Source organism: Neophocaena asiaeorientalis, unplaced genomic scaffold (assembly GCF_003031525.2).
Source record: "Neophocaena asiaeorientalis asiaeorientalis breed wild unplaced genomic scaffold, Neophocaena_asiaeorientalis_V1.1 scaffold87, whole genome shotgun sequence".
In the NCBI taxonomy this organism is placed as follows: Eukaryota; Metazoa; Chordata; class Mammalia; order Artiodactyla; family Phocoenidae; genus Neophocaena; species Neophocaena asiaeorientalis.
This window is the reverse complement of record NW_020175432.1, coordinates 3,894,008-3,906,383: the sequence shown is the minus strand read 5'-3', so window position 1 is coordinate 3,906,383 and position 12,376 is coordinate 3,894,008. Positions and strand designations below refer to the sequence as shown.

Here is a 12,376-nt window from a genome sequence, read left to right as displayed (position 1 = left end):
ATAATGCTATTGCACACTTAATATACTACAGTCTAATGTAAACAACTTACATGCACCGGGGAACCAAAAAAAAATCCGTGTGACTCACTGTTGTGCTATTCGCTTTGTTGTGGTGGTCTGGAACCAAACTCACAGTATCTCAGGGGTCGGCCTTGTATAATGTTTATAGAACATTACTGTTAGAGTACAGATCTTTCTTGACTTATAAAGGGGTTATGTCCTGATAAACCCATTGTAAATTGAAAATATCATTAAGTTGAAAACGCATCTAAATACACCTAACCTACCCAACATCATAGCTTAGCCTAGCCTACCTTAAACGTGCTCGGAACACTTACATTAGCCTACAGTTGGGCAAAATCATCTAACACAAAACCCATTTTTAAATTGAAGTATAGTTAATTTACAATGTTGTGTTAGTTTCAAGTGTACAGCCAAGTGATTCAGTTATATCTATATGTAAAGAATATATTCTTTTCCATTAGAGGATATTACAAGATACTGAGTATAGTTCCCACAAAGCCTGTTTTATACTAAAATGTTGACTCACTCATGCGGTTTATGGAATACTGTACTGGAAGTGAACAACGGAATGGTTGTATGGGTAGAGAATGGTTGTAAGTGCATCATCGGTTGTTTACTCTCCTGATTGCTCTGGCTGACTGGGAGCTGCGGTGGCTGCCACTGTCCATCATGAGACCGCTGAATGCTAATCGCTTTCACTTCATTATAAAGTCAAAAATAGTAAAGTTAAACCACTGTAAGTCAGGGACTATCTGAATGCTGTTTGGAGTATTGCTGTTAGCGTATAATGTTTATAGAGTGGAGATTTTTGAACAAACAAAACGGGACGGTTGAGAACACTAACAGTCCATGTTATAATCGTAAGTGGGGAGAATAGGACAGAAAGCCATTCATTTAGAACAATAGCAATTTGGAGATGAACTCTGTGACTAGAAAGAAATTCACCAGAATGTCCACATTGATTATATCTATGGGATTATGGGTGGCTACTTTCTTTGGATTTTTTTTCTTCCTATTATACATTTTTTAAAAATTATTTTATTTTTTGGCTGCCCCACATGGCATGCCGGATCTTAGTTCTGCAACCAGGGATTGAACCCACGCTCCCTGCAGTGGAAGCACAGAGTCTTAACCACTGGACCACCAGGGAAGTCCCTACATTTTCTTAATTTTCCACAATGAGAATATATTATTGATACTTTGTGATCAGAAAAAGTTATTTATAGAGAACTATATTCATGTCTTGGAACAAATTTCAGGATGGTCTTTCCATTCTCCCTGTTCCCATGGGGTAGGTCAGGTATAGCCCCCTCAACAAAAGATAATTTATCATAAGCCATTATTCTAGGCTGAGAGGGAATAGTGGTTGGAAGAGGAAAGAAAAGGGAAAGCAGGAGTAAAATAAAAATATAAAGATGAAAATAAGGTGAAGGGACTTCCCTGGTGGCACAATGGTTAAGAATCCGACTGCCAACGCAGGAGACACGGGTTTGTGCCCCGGTCCGGGAAGATCCCGCATGCTGTGAAGCAGCTAAGCTCGTGCACCACAACTACTGAGCCTGCGCTCTAGAGCTTGCAAGCCACAACTCCTGAGCCCACGTGCCACAACTACTGAAGGCTGCACGCCCAGAGCCCGTGTTCCGCAACAAGAGAAGCCACTGCAATGAGAAGCCCATACACCACAACGAAGAGTAGCCCCTGCTCGCCGCAACTAGAGAAAGCCCGTGCACAGCAACGAAGACCCAACGCAGCCAAAAATAAATGTTTTTAAAAAAAGAAAAGATGAAGAAACTATATAATAAGTCAGGATTCTCCAGAGAAACAGAACCAGCAGGGGATGTGTGTGTGTCTGTGTGTGTGTTAAAGAGATTATTATAAGGAATTAACTCACACAATTATGGAGGCTGACAAGTCCCAAGGTCTGCAGTTGGCAGGCTAGAGACCCAGGAGAACTAAGGTATAGTTGTCTGAGCCCAAAGGCCTAGGAACCAGGAGAGCTGATGGTATAGTTCCAGTCTGAAAGCTGGCAGGTTTGAGACCCAGGAAGATATTTTAGTTCCAGCCTGAAAGCTGGAAAAAAAAGAAAAAGAAGTTACAGGCTGAAGGCCATCAGGGAGAAGGAATTCTCTCTTACTCAGCCTTTTTGTTCTATTCATGCCTTCAACTGATCAGATGAGGCCCACCCACATTAGGGAGGGCAATCTGCTTTCCTCAGTTTACAGATTCAAATGTTAATCTCATCCAGAAACATCATGGACACACCCTGAGTAATGTTTGACCAAATATTTACCATCACAGAATTGTATAGGTTATAATTGGTGTGTTCATTTCAAAGGTAACAGCCTGCAGAACTAAAAGATCTCCACCTGGCTGCAATGACAATGAGGGATTGCAAACTGGGTAACATCCAGTAATGGGAGGCAGACATTGCTGATGACTCTAGCAGAGAATTGGAGATATTTGCTTTGACTTTGAATACTTGGTGGTGGTGGTAGTGATATGTATACAGAATAAAAGATCTGTATGGGAGGAATATAATCAGACTACATGACAGATGCAGGTTTATTGCTTCAGGACTCCGTGGATCATAGGCAGACAAGCGAGAGGAACTTTGTCAGTGGGAACATCTGAGACTCAGACATGCAGTAGGATATGAAGCCAGGACTGAGTGGGGAAGGCTATTGCTCCAATACTGATTAATAAAGCACATGGGCATACGAAGATTGCTGTTTAGGGAGAGTCTGACTGCCTTTGGTATCCAGATGTCAACAGAAACGGCCACTGGACAGTTTGTTCACTCACCAATGCTGCTTTAATTCAGGTCCGCATAACCTCTCCACTGGGCTGCAGACTGGCCTCCTTCTAAGTTCATCCTGCAGGGGATGTCAGAATAGTTCAGTGTCTTTGTATGCATTTAAAAAATCATTCAGTGGCTCTATATCCTCCAGGAGAAAGCCCAAATCCCAGTGTCCTCCACGATCTGGTCCCTGTCTTATTACTCCAGGTTTGTCTCCCACACTCCCACCCTCATCATGTATTCCAATCCATCCTTTGAATTAAGGGGAAAATTACCCAAAACTTTTCAATAAGGCAAAAGGATGCCTACATTTCTTTTCAATATCATGCTGAAGTATTGTCTGATAGGCCTGCCTACTTCTCTCATTTTGGGGGCAATTGTTCCTTTGTTCCGTACCTAGACTCTGTGAAGTTAGTGTTAACTCATAGGAGATTAGTAAATTGCAAGCAGTTTCTGTCCAGTGGAATGCAAATTATTTCTGTTCATCTAAAAATATTACCCCAAAGGTTATGTTTTATTGCCCTGTGAGACTTCTCTATCTGATAGAAAAGATAACTCCAAGGGCTAAGGTTTTATTTTTCTGTATTTTTGTATCTAACTTGAAAAACTAAATCCATCATTCCTGACAAAATAAATCCTGTTCCTCAAATGCTCTGCAAACTAGTTTTACTCACCTGGCTCCCTCATTAATAAATGTCCTTGACATACGCTCACTATATATTTGTAGGAGAGTCACATTTTTATCTATTGGAATATAATACTTTGACATTAGATACTCAACTACTCGACATCTTATAATTCTAGGAACATCCTGTACAATTTCATAGCTCTGGACCTTTGCACTTACCAGTCGCTCTCACTGGATGAGTCCTCTCTCACCTGGAAAAGTCCTATGCTCCCTTCCATACTCGGTCCTGAAATCTTCATTGCCATCCCCAGGCAGTGATGAACACACTCTCTTTGGACCTCCCCGTACCTTGTGGAAACTGGACCACACCTGGGACAAGCTATCACACTGCATGCACGTGTTTCATTTCTTGGTTTTGCATCCTCCCAGGAGAGCAATACATTATACTTCCCTCTTTATGTGCAGTACCTAGCTCAGTGTTAGGCATAGGGGAGAAGCTCTGTAGATGGAGAAATGTCCCCCTGAAGAAAAAAATGGGGGGAAGGATATTCAAGTGGGTGTGGAGTGGGTTATGAGGGGGAAGCCCAGAATTGAGGGACAACGAAAGGAGAGCTGACCTAGAGATAGAGGTAAAAGAACATAAGAGTGTAGACTGGGGCTTGGAGAGCTCTTTCCAGGGCTGGGGACTTATTCTTGGTTTTGGTGGGCTTTTCTTCCCCCTACATCCCTGCCTTTATGCCAGGAAAGCATGCAAGGAAAAGATTTGCCTCCTTCTTACCTCTTTGCCACAGCAGTTTCTAAGCAACACGAGGTCCTCACAATGGAACTTCTGAAGGTCTGGGCTCTATGATCTTTGCTTCTCCCGATGGAGGACAAATGACAGAGATCAGAGACAAAGAGCTGAGTCTGGGACTCAGGACCAGACTGATACCTGGTGTGGCACAAGGGCGTTTCCTCCTGGTATGGGATAGGTGAGCCAGAGGAGAAGAAAATAAGAGGATTATCTGGGGCTGAATCCCCTCACTTCCCATTAAATAATTTGCTGTTTTGACTGTTTCTAGAGAGTTTCCCCCTCGAGGGTCAGGGGAGTGATCTGCTCTGCCACGTCTACCCACTGGGAGCAGCGTTGGAGCCACCTATGGGATCTGCCCTCACCTCATCTCCACATCCTCCAGCCCCACACCTCAGCCCTCATTACACCCTTTTCTTCCTAAACCACTTCTTCTCCTCTTGGTTGTGGCCTCCAGGGTACCCAGCTTCCCTTAGGGAACATCTTACTGCATCTCCATTTTTTTTACAAGTCTAGATTAAGAAATATCTTTTGTCAAGTCTTGCTCTAGATCCCTGGGACACCTGTGGACCTTGCTTTGGAACAAATATCAAAGCAGTGGAGAGGATGGCAAGCTTTCCAAAGAGTCACCTGAGTGACAAGGCAATGCCCAGGGCCTAATGGGCATGAGGTACCTTGGCCGTGAGTGTTGGAATGAGCCTGAGGTCAGGAGTACCTGAATGATGGGGATGTCAGGACCTTCACAGAGCCCTTTGCTAATCTGCTTTGCAGTCAGCCTAGCAGATGTCCCCTTGTTCATTCAACATGTAAGCCCTTTTTGAACACCTTACATTTTTGATCGAGTGATAAACAGGTCAGATAAGGATGCTCCCCTCATGGGATTTCCTTCTAGTTGTGGGTGAGGTTATGCAAAGGGACAAAGGATAAATAAACAGGTAAAGATAATGATGCATATGATTAAAATAAAATAGGGCTATGTGCTGGAGCAAGCCTGGGGGCTTCTCAGAGGAGGTGACATTTGGATATAAGACAGAAATGTTGAGAAAAGGCCAACCAAGCAGAAGGGGAGTGGAAGAGTATACCTCGCACTCGTGGGAGAGGAAATCACGCATGCAAAGGCCCTGAAGCAGGAACTGGTTTGACATATTTGAATCACAGGCCTGTGTTTCAGAAGGCAACGTGGAAAATAGTGTGAGATGGGTGTGGTCAAAAGTCAGGGTCCTGGTCATTCAGGGCTTTATAGACCCATGTGAGGAATTAGGGTTTTAATGTAAGAGAGATGGGAAGCCACTGGAAGGCTTTGTAGCAAAAATGATGTGATGTGATGTCCTTTTCTGATTTCTAAGTTTGCTCTAGCTGCTGTGTTGAGATTGGGCTGTAAGCGGGCCAGACTGTAGAAGCCATGGTGGGCTTCTAGGTCCATTCCTAGATGTGGCCGGAGTGGGAGAACGGGAACAGCTCCCTGGGCTTAAAATGATCTTTTCATTGTTGATTCCTGACTTAACGGCATTGTGATTAGAAAATGTTCCTTATGATACTGCTGCTTTTTTCTTTTTCTTTTGATTTTTTATTTTTGGCTGTGTTGTGTCTTTGTTGCTGCGCACAGGCTTTCTCTAGTTGTGGCGAGCAGGGGTTATACTTCATTGTGGTGTGCTGGCTTCTTGCTGTGGCTTCTCTTGGTGTGGAGTCCGGTCTCTAGGGGTGGGAGCTTCACTAGTTGTGGCACGCAGGCTCGGTAGCTGTGGCGCACAAGATTCATTGCTCCGCGGCATGTGAGATCTTCCCGGACCAGGGCTTGAAACCATGTCCCCTGCATTGGCAGGCGGATTCTTAACCAATACGCCACTAGGGAAGTCCCAGTACAGTTTCTTTGGTACTTGTTGAGATTTGCTTTCTCCCTGGTATATGATCAGTCTTCCTACCTATGCACGTATGCTCCAGAAGCACAGGCAGCGCCCTAGTTCCATGTGTGTCCCCTTTATCACGCTCAGCAGCTGTTCATCGAGGCTTCTGTGAATTTGCTCATCTCTATAAGACTCGTTGGTTACGACACGCAGGACATTCAGGCATTTTGTCCCTCTCAGGTTCCATCGGTTTTCGTGTCTGTCTTTTGAGGCCGTGAGAGGAACACAGTCTGGGTCCTATCCCTTCCCCTGGAACCGCGTCTCCAGACAGCGTGTCCCTGATGCTGTCAGCCCCCAAGGCTGCCCCCAGATTCCCCACCAGCACAGCCTCCTCCAACCCTACCACACTCCCGTCCTCACACTTAGGGGTGTTGCTCATAACTGCTTTTAGAGAGAACTTATTTCATTTCACTTACAATCATTGCATGGTGTTCACCTTGCTTTTCCTTTTCTTTGTACTATGAACACATGAGCTCTACCCTTGGAACATTTGAAGTACACAGCGCAGTGTTAACCACAGGTGCCTCTAGAACTGATGTTTTCCAGTCATACACACGTCTTTATTTTTAGCTTGAACTTTCTTTTTTATTGATATATAGTTGATTCACAATATTATATTCATTTCAGGTGTACAGCATAGTGATTCACAATTTTTAAAAGTTATCTGTCACGCATTTTTTGTTTTGTTTTGTTTTGTTTTGCGGTACGCGGGCCTCTCACTGTCGCGGCCTACTCCCGCTGCGGAGCACAGGCTTCGGACGCGCAGGCCCAGCGGCCATGGCTCACGGGCCCAGCCGCTCCGCGGCACGTGGGATCCTCCCGGACCGGGGCACGAACCCGTGTCCCCTGCATCGGCAGGCGGACTCTCAACCACTGAGCCACCAGGGAAGCCCATGTCACGCATTTTTAAACTTATTTTCATTTTGGAGCTTCTGCTATGTGTCCAGGAGCTGTGCAGGGCACAGAGACTAGAACAGATGCCACCCTGCCCACGTGAACTTCAGGAAACAGTGGGAATCAGTAAAATGTTTTCAGGTGCTTCACTGTGTTAAGTGCTCAAGAGAAAACTGGAGCAGGGGAGTGGGGCAGGTCAAGTGGGCGGGGCTCTCCGTCCTTCCCTCCGGGGAGGAGGCTTAGACGCCCAGGGGTGGGACAGGATGGACGGGGGCGTGGCTTGTGGGGTCTCCAGGCTAGGGTGGCTGCTGTGCTGGGGCCAGGATTCAAGGGCTGGAAGCAGGAGAGGGCCGGTTGAGCAGGGTCAGGGCCCTGGGGGTGCCGGCCCTCGTCCCTGCCCCTGGGGAGTGAGGGCCTGGGCTGTCGCTGCCTGTCCCGTCCCTGTGGGTCGGGGGCTGCGCAGGGGGAGGGCTGTGGGCGCATAACCGGCCGAGTCCACAGTCATTTACAATTCTGTCTTGTTTCCTGTCCTCTAGGCCCCACCTGACACCCTGACTGCGGGGCAGAAGCTGACAGCGAGTGGTGGGTTCACGTCTCCGGTCCCCAGCCACCTCGACCGCTGGGACTGGTCAGGGGCGCCTGGCACGGAGGGTCCACCCAGTCCCGTTGGCTTGGGCTCCGGCCCTTCCTGTCATGAGGACGGAAGGCAGGGGTGACGGATGGGAAAGTCTGCTGATTCCTGCCCTTCCGGGCAGTCCTGGAGCCCGTGCCCCCGCCCCTCAGTCTGTACCCCAAGCCACTCCTAGACGGAGTTGGGGGGCAAATCTGGGGACCACCCATCTGCTCCAGCTCCTCTGGGTGCAGAGGAGGAGTGGGACGCCCCCCACCCCACCCCAGGCACGCACAGGCCTCCTCGGGAGCCAGAGCTGGAGGGGGACACCTGCGCCAGGTGACGTGGTGGAACCAGGCCGACAGCACAGGGAGGCTGGTGTGATGCCCACGCAGGGCCTTATTCACGTAGCTCTGCTTTAGTGGTGTCTTAGTTCTGAGAGGTTACAGACCCCCGAGGGCTCTCCTTGCAGGAACTTGACCACGTGCCCAGCCTGCCGACCCCTCACCACGACCGGGTGTGGGGAGGTGTCAGAGACCACACGGGGTGCCGTGCCCTGAGGACGTGCGCGACCTGAGTCGGTGACATGGAGGAGCCCCGAGAAGATGTCGTGCCAGCTGTTTCGGGACTTAGAGGAGCTGATTCGAAAGTTCACATAGAGAGCAACTAAGCGAGAACTGCTGGGAAAACCCTGTAAACGTGTGGAAGAGGGACTAGGCACGCCAGCTACAAGACACAGATAAAGGTTACACTAATGCTCCCGTAATTACCAAAAGCCTTTCCAAGTCAGACAAAATCCTGGATTCCACTTTAAAAACTGGCTGATTTCAACCACATGAAAATCAAGTCAGAAACTCATGAGTTCCATGAGTAAGGAACTTTAATAAAAGCTTGATGGAAAGCAGCGATAAGTACAACCGTATCTAAATGTAAAACTGTCATTCTGCAAAAGACACAGTTAAGAGAATGAAAAAGCTACAGACTGGGAGAAAAGATTTGCTAATCGTATACCTAATGAAAGACTCGTTTAGAATAAGAAGCAAAGTGCTGGCGAGGACGTGGAGCAACAGGAACTCCCATCCAGCACCGGTGGGGATGCATATGGCGCAGCCACCGTGGGAGACAGCTTGACCGTTTCTTACAAAACCGCACACATGTGCTCACCATGTGCTCAGCAATCATGCTCCTTCGGATTTACCCAAAGGACTTGAAAACATACATCCACGTAAAGCCTGCGTGCAACCTTCACTGCTCTTCTCATGACCGTTAACAACTGGAAGCAACCAAGATGATCTTCAAAGAGGGAACGGAAAGACCGCGGGATTCCATGAAACGGACTACGATTCAGGGGCACAAGGGAACCAGCTATTGATTCACTCAAAGCACGGGTGAGTCTTAGACTTGTTTTGCTAAGTGAAAGAATCCAGACCCACGTATGACTCCATTCACAGGACGTTCTGGAAAAGGCGCAACCCCGGGAGGATAAGGAGCAGTGGCTGCCGGGGCTGCGAGGCTGGGGGCCGACGCTGGAGCGCGGATGCGGCGGCCCCACCCTGTGTGAAAACCCACGGGCCGTGCATCCCAGAGACTGAGCTGTTCTGTGTGCAAACTGAAAAAATAAAGAAAATCAAAGCTCATCACATGGTACACCTGGGATCTATGCGTTTCCTTACATGTACACTTTACCCCTGAAAAATGTTTCACACTGAGGTGTCCTGAAGAGTTCACTGCTTTTTTGCCTTATTTCTTAAACACACCTGTTTTGTCATGAGAGTTTGTCAGACAATATGAAACCAAGAGCATTAGCATGAAACAAGCACCCCTGTGTGCCCTTCCCCAGGCAGCAAGCCCATTCCACGTGCTGGCAGCCTACTCCGTGTATGACACCGTGAGTAGCCCTGCGCCCAGGCCCTGCCCCTTCCAGGGGGTTCTACGCGATGGTAAGGATGCAGGCGCACAGGGTCACAGAGATGATGTAGGGGGCTCCCCAATCTTAGACTGAGACAGAAAGGCTGGGGTGCAGACTCCACTTTCCAGGACAGAAACAGAGCCTAACTCCTCGGTTGAGCGAGACCCGCACTTGACGCATTTAAACTTATATGGGGCTGTATGTCAGTGATCTCATAAAACCAAGAAATATTTATTTAAAAGATAAAAAATAAAAATGTAAAAAATGACCAATGAAAGAGGACAACCAACAGTTGTTTTTCCTTTAGAAGTCTTTATTAAATCATAAGTGTACAATAGCTTCTTAAGTCTACACAGACACTTCAGTTTTTTAAAGGAATACATTGTAACATTATGTCTCATTACACCATGGTCCTGGATAACAGCTTTTCAAAACTTTGTGAGAAAATTCTTGAAAATTGTTTCATATGTCACCCGACACAAATTTCAACATTATCAAAGAAGGTATGCTTCTACACTCTTACAAATACCAGTAGAAAGAAACAATTAGAAAGCTAAGAAACTGTCTCAGAAGCATTTTTTTCCACAATCTTTCCTCCATAGTAAGGTAATGTTCTTAAATAATCCAACCCGTTCACAAATGGCTCTCCGCATCTGCTCCGATGTCTTCTGCCATATCACTGCATATTTCTGACTGAGGGAAGAGTTTCCATGACCTGAAGATGTTCTGCTGCCTCTGGGCTTTCACGCTTGCCCACAGCAAATAGAAGCTCAGTATCGGATGGTCCCTCCATAACGCCCACTTCCTCCACTGCCTCCTGGACCATACTTTCCTCCATGGTGTAATCCTTGTTCCCGCAGCAAAAGTTTCCACCCTTTGCTAAGTTTAGTTAGAAGGTTGCTGGTTATGATTTCTGAAAATCATTGTCATTTCCACTTGCACACTTTCCTCCTCCATAGATGCCATACCAACCCCCAGAGCCTCCACCCTGGTTGCCAGATCCAGGTCCTCCACCACACCTACTAGAGCCATGACCAAGCCCACCGACCACTCCTGAATCCATCAGATCGTCCTCCAAATTTCCTTCCTCGTCCTGGCCCTGCTCCAGCATTTCTACCACCATCAGGAGAGTCTCCAAAACCAACGTTGCCTCCTCTTCCACCTCTAGAACTGTGGATTTCCTGCATTTTAGGTCAAGACAAGGCCTTTCTTACTTCTGCATGATGACCATTGATGCTATGGTCTTTCTGCACGAGCTTACCCACAGGATCATGGTCATCAAAAGTAACAAATCCAAAGCCTCTTTTCTTTCCAGACTCCCTATCAGTAATTCTCTCAATGGCATCGATTTTTCCATATTTCTCAAAGTAATCTCTAAGATGATGTACCTCAGTATCTCCTTCAATTCCACCAACAAACAGCTTCTTCACAGTGACAAGAGCCCCCGGCTTTCCATAGTCCTCTCTTGGGACAGCACGTTTGGCGGCAACCATTTTCCCATCAATGGAATGAGGTCTGGCAGCCATGGCAACATCCACCTCAGCCATGTGTGAAAACGTGACAAAACCAAATCTTCCTGGGTTTTGGCTGGCAGGATGCCTTATTAACACACAGTCTGTAAGGTTTCCCCGTTGCTTGTAGTAGTTCCTCAGACTTTCTTCTGTGGTTTCAGAGCTTAAGCCACCAATAAAGAGTTTACAGAATTGTTCCTTTTCTTTCTTATTCCTCTCCAAAGGAACCGATGTTGAAGTTCTCTTCATCGCAGGCTTACTCGCTTGAGCCATTTTCCCGAAGCTGAGGGGGATGAGGGAGACCTCCGAAGACTATCGTGAACCGGAGGGCCCCGGCCCTGCGCTGAGAACAGAACCTCTGCTGCTCCAGCAACAACACCTGTAGGAGCACCTCCACCGGGGACCTGGTGATGCCGCTACTGCTCTGGAGCCGCTGCCACCCTTGAACCAATCTTGAGCAACTTTCCGCTTTTCTGCAAAACGTCATTTTGAACCGAGGGACCTTTCCTGATCCAGTAATCAAACTTCTTATTACGTTTCCTCTACATGGATTTTTTCCGAACTTTTAATTTTCTCTGCTTTGTTATCTATTTTTGATACAGTTTTCCTCACTAAATTGGATATTCAATGAGGAGATCACTAATGTGGACTTTAAAGTTTTACGCCAAAATGCTTACCTATTGCTTTGCCCTTACAATGAGTTCAGATATCTTTTTCGAAAGAAACTATTCAGACTACAAAAAGGATTTTTCTAAAATTTACAAATAAATTCACTTAACTACAATCATGTAGTGATATAATCTCTTTTGTGGTAGACTGCAATCAATTGTCATTAGGATTCCAAATCCTTTCTCTGTCTAATCCATAAGACTCTATAATCTAAATAATATGTTTAAAGTTTACATTTATCAGTACACCTTTCCTCTTAAGTCTCTTATCTGTCCTCAAAGATAGTTTTTAAAGGGGAAATCCGTTCATTCCTTTTCTTCTACCATAATTATTAATACTATCCTTTTCATTACTCAAGATATCCCAGTTTTCAGGGAAAATTACTTGATCCTCCTAATGATAGAGCACCTAATATACACGAAGTTGTGTACAAAAGGCCAGGGTTCAGGGCTTCCCTGGTGGCGCAGTGGTTGAGAGTCCGCCTGCCGATGCAGGGGACACAGGTTCGTACCCTGGTCCGGGAAGATCCCACATGCCGTGGAGCTGCTGGGCCCGTGAGCCATGGCCGCTGAGCCTGCGCGTCCGGAGCCTGTGCTCCGCAATGGGAGAGGCCACAGCAGTGAGAGGCCTGCGAACCACA

At 46.8% G+C, this 12,376-nt stretch overlaps 1 protein-coding gene and 1 pseudogene across 1 annotated transcript in view; one reads left to right on the top strand and one right to left on the bottom strand.

Moving 5' to 3' along the window:
- Positions 1–12,376, top strand: part of LOC112414687 (zinc finger protein 317-like) — a 95,415-nt gene that overhangs the window by 42,452 nt on the left and 40,587 nt on the right. The gene's annotated exons all lie outside the window — the stretch shown is intronic.
- Positions 10,137–11,769, bottom strand: LOC112414689 (heterogeneous nuclear ribonucleoproteins A2/B1-like; annotated as a pseudogene).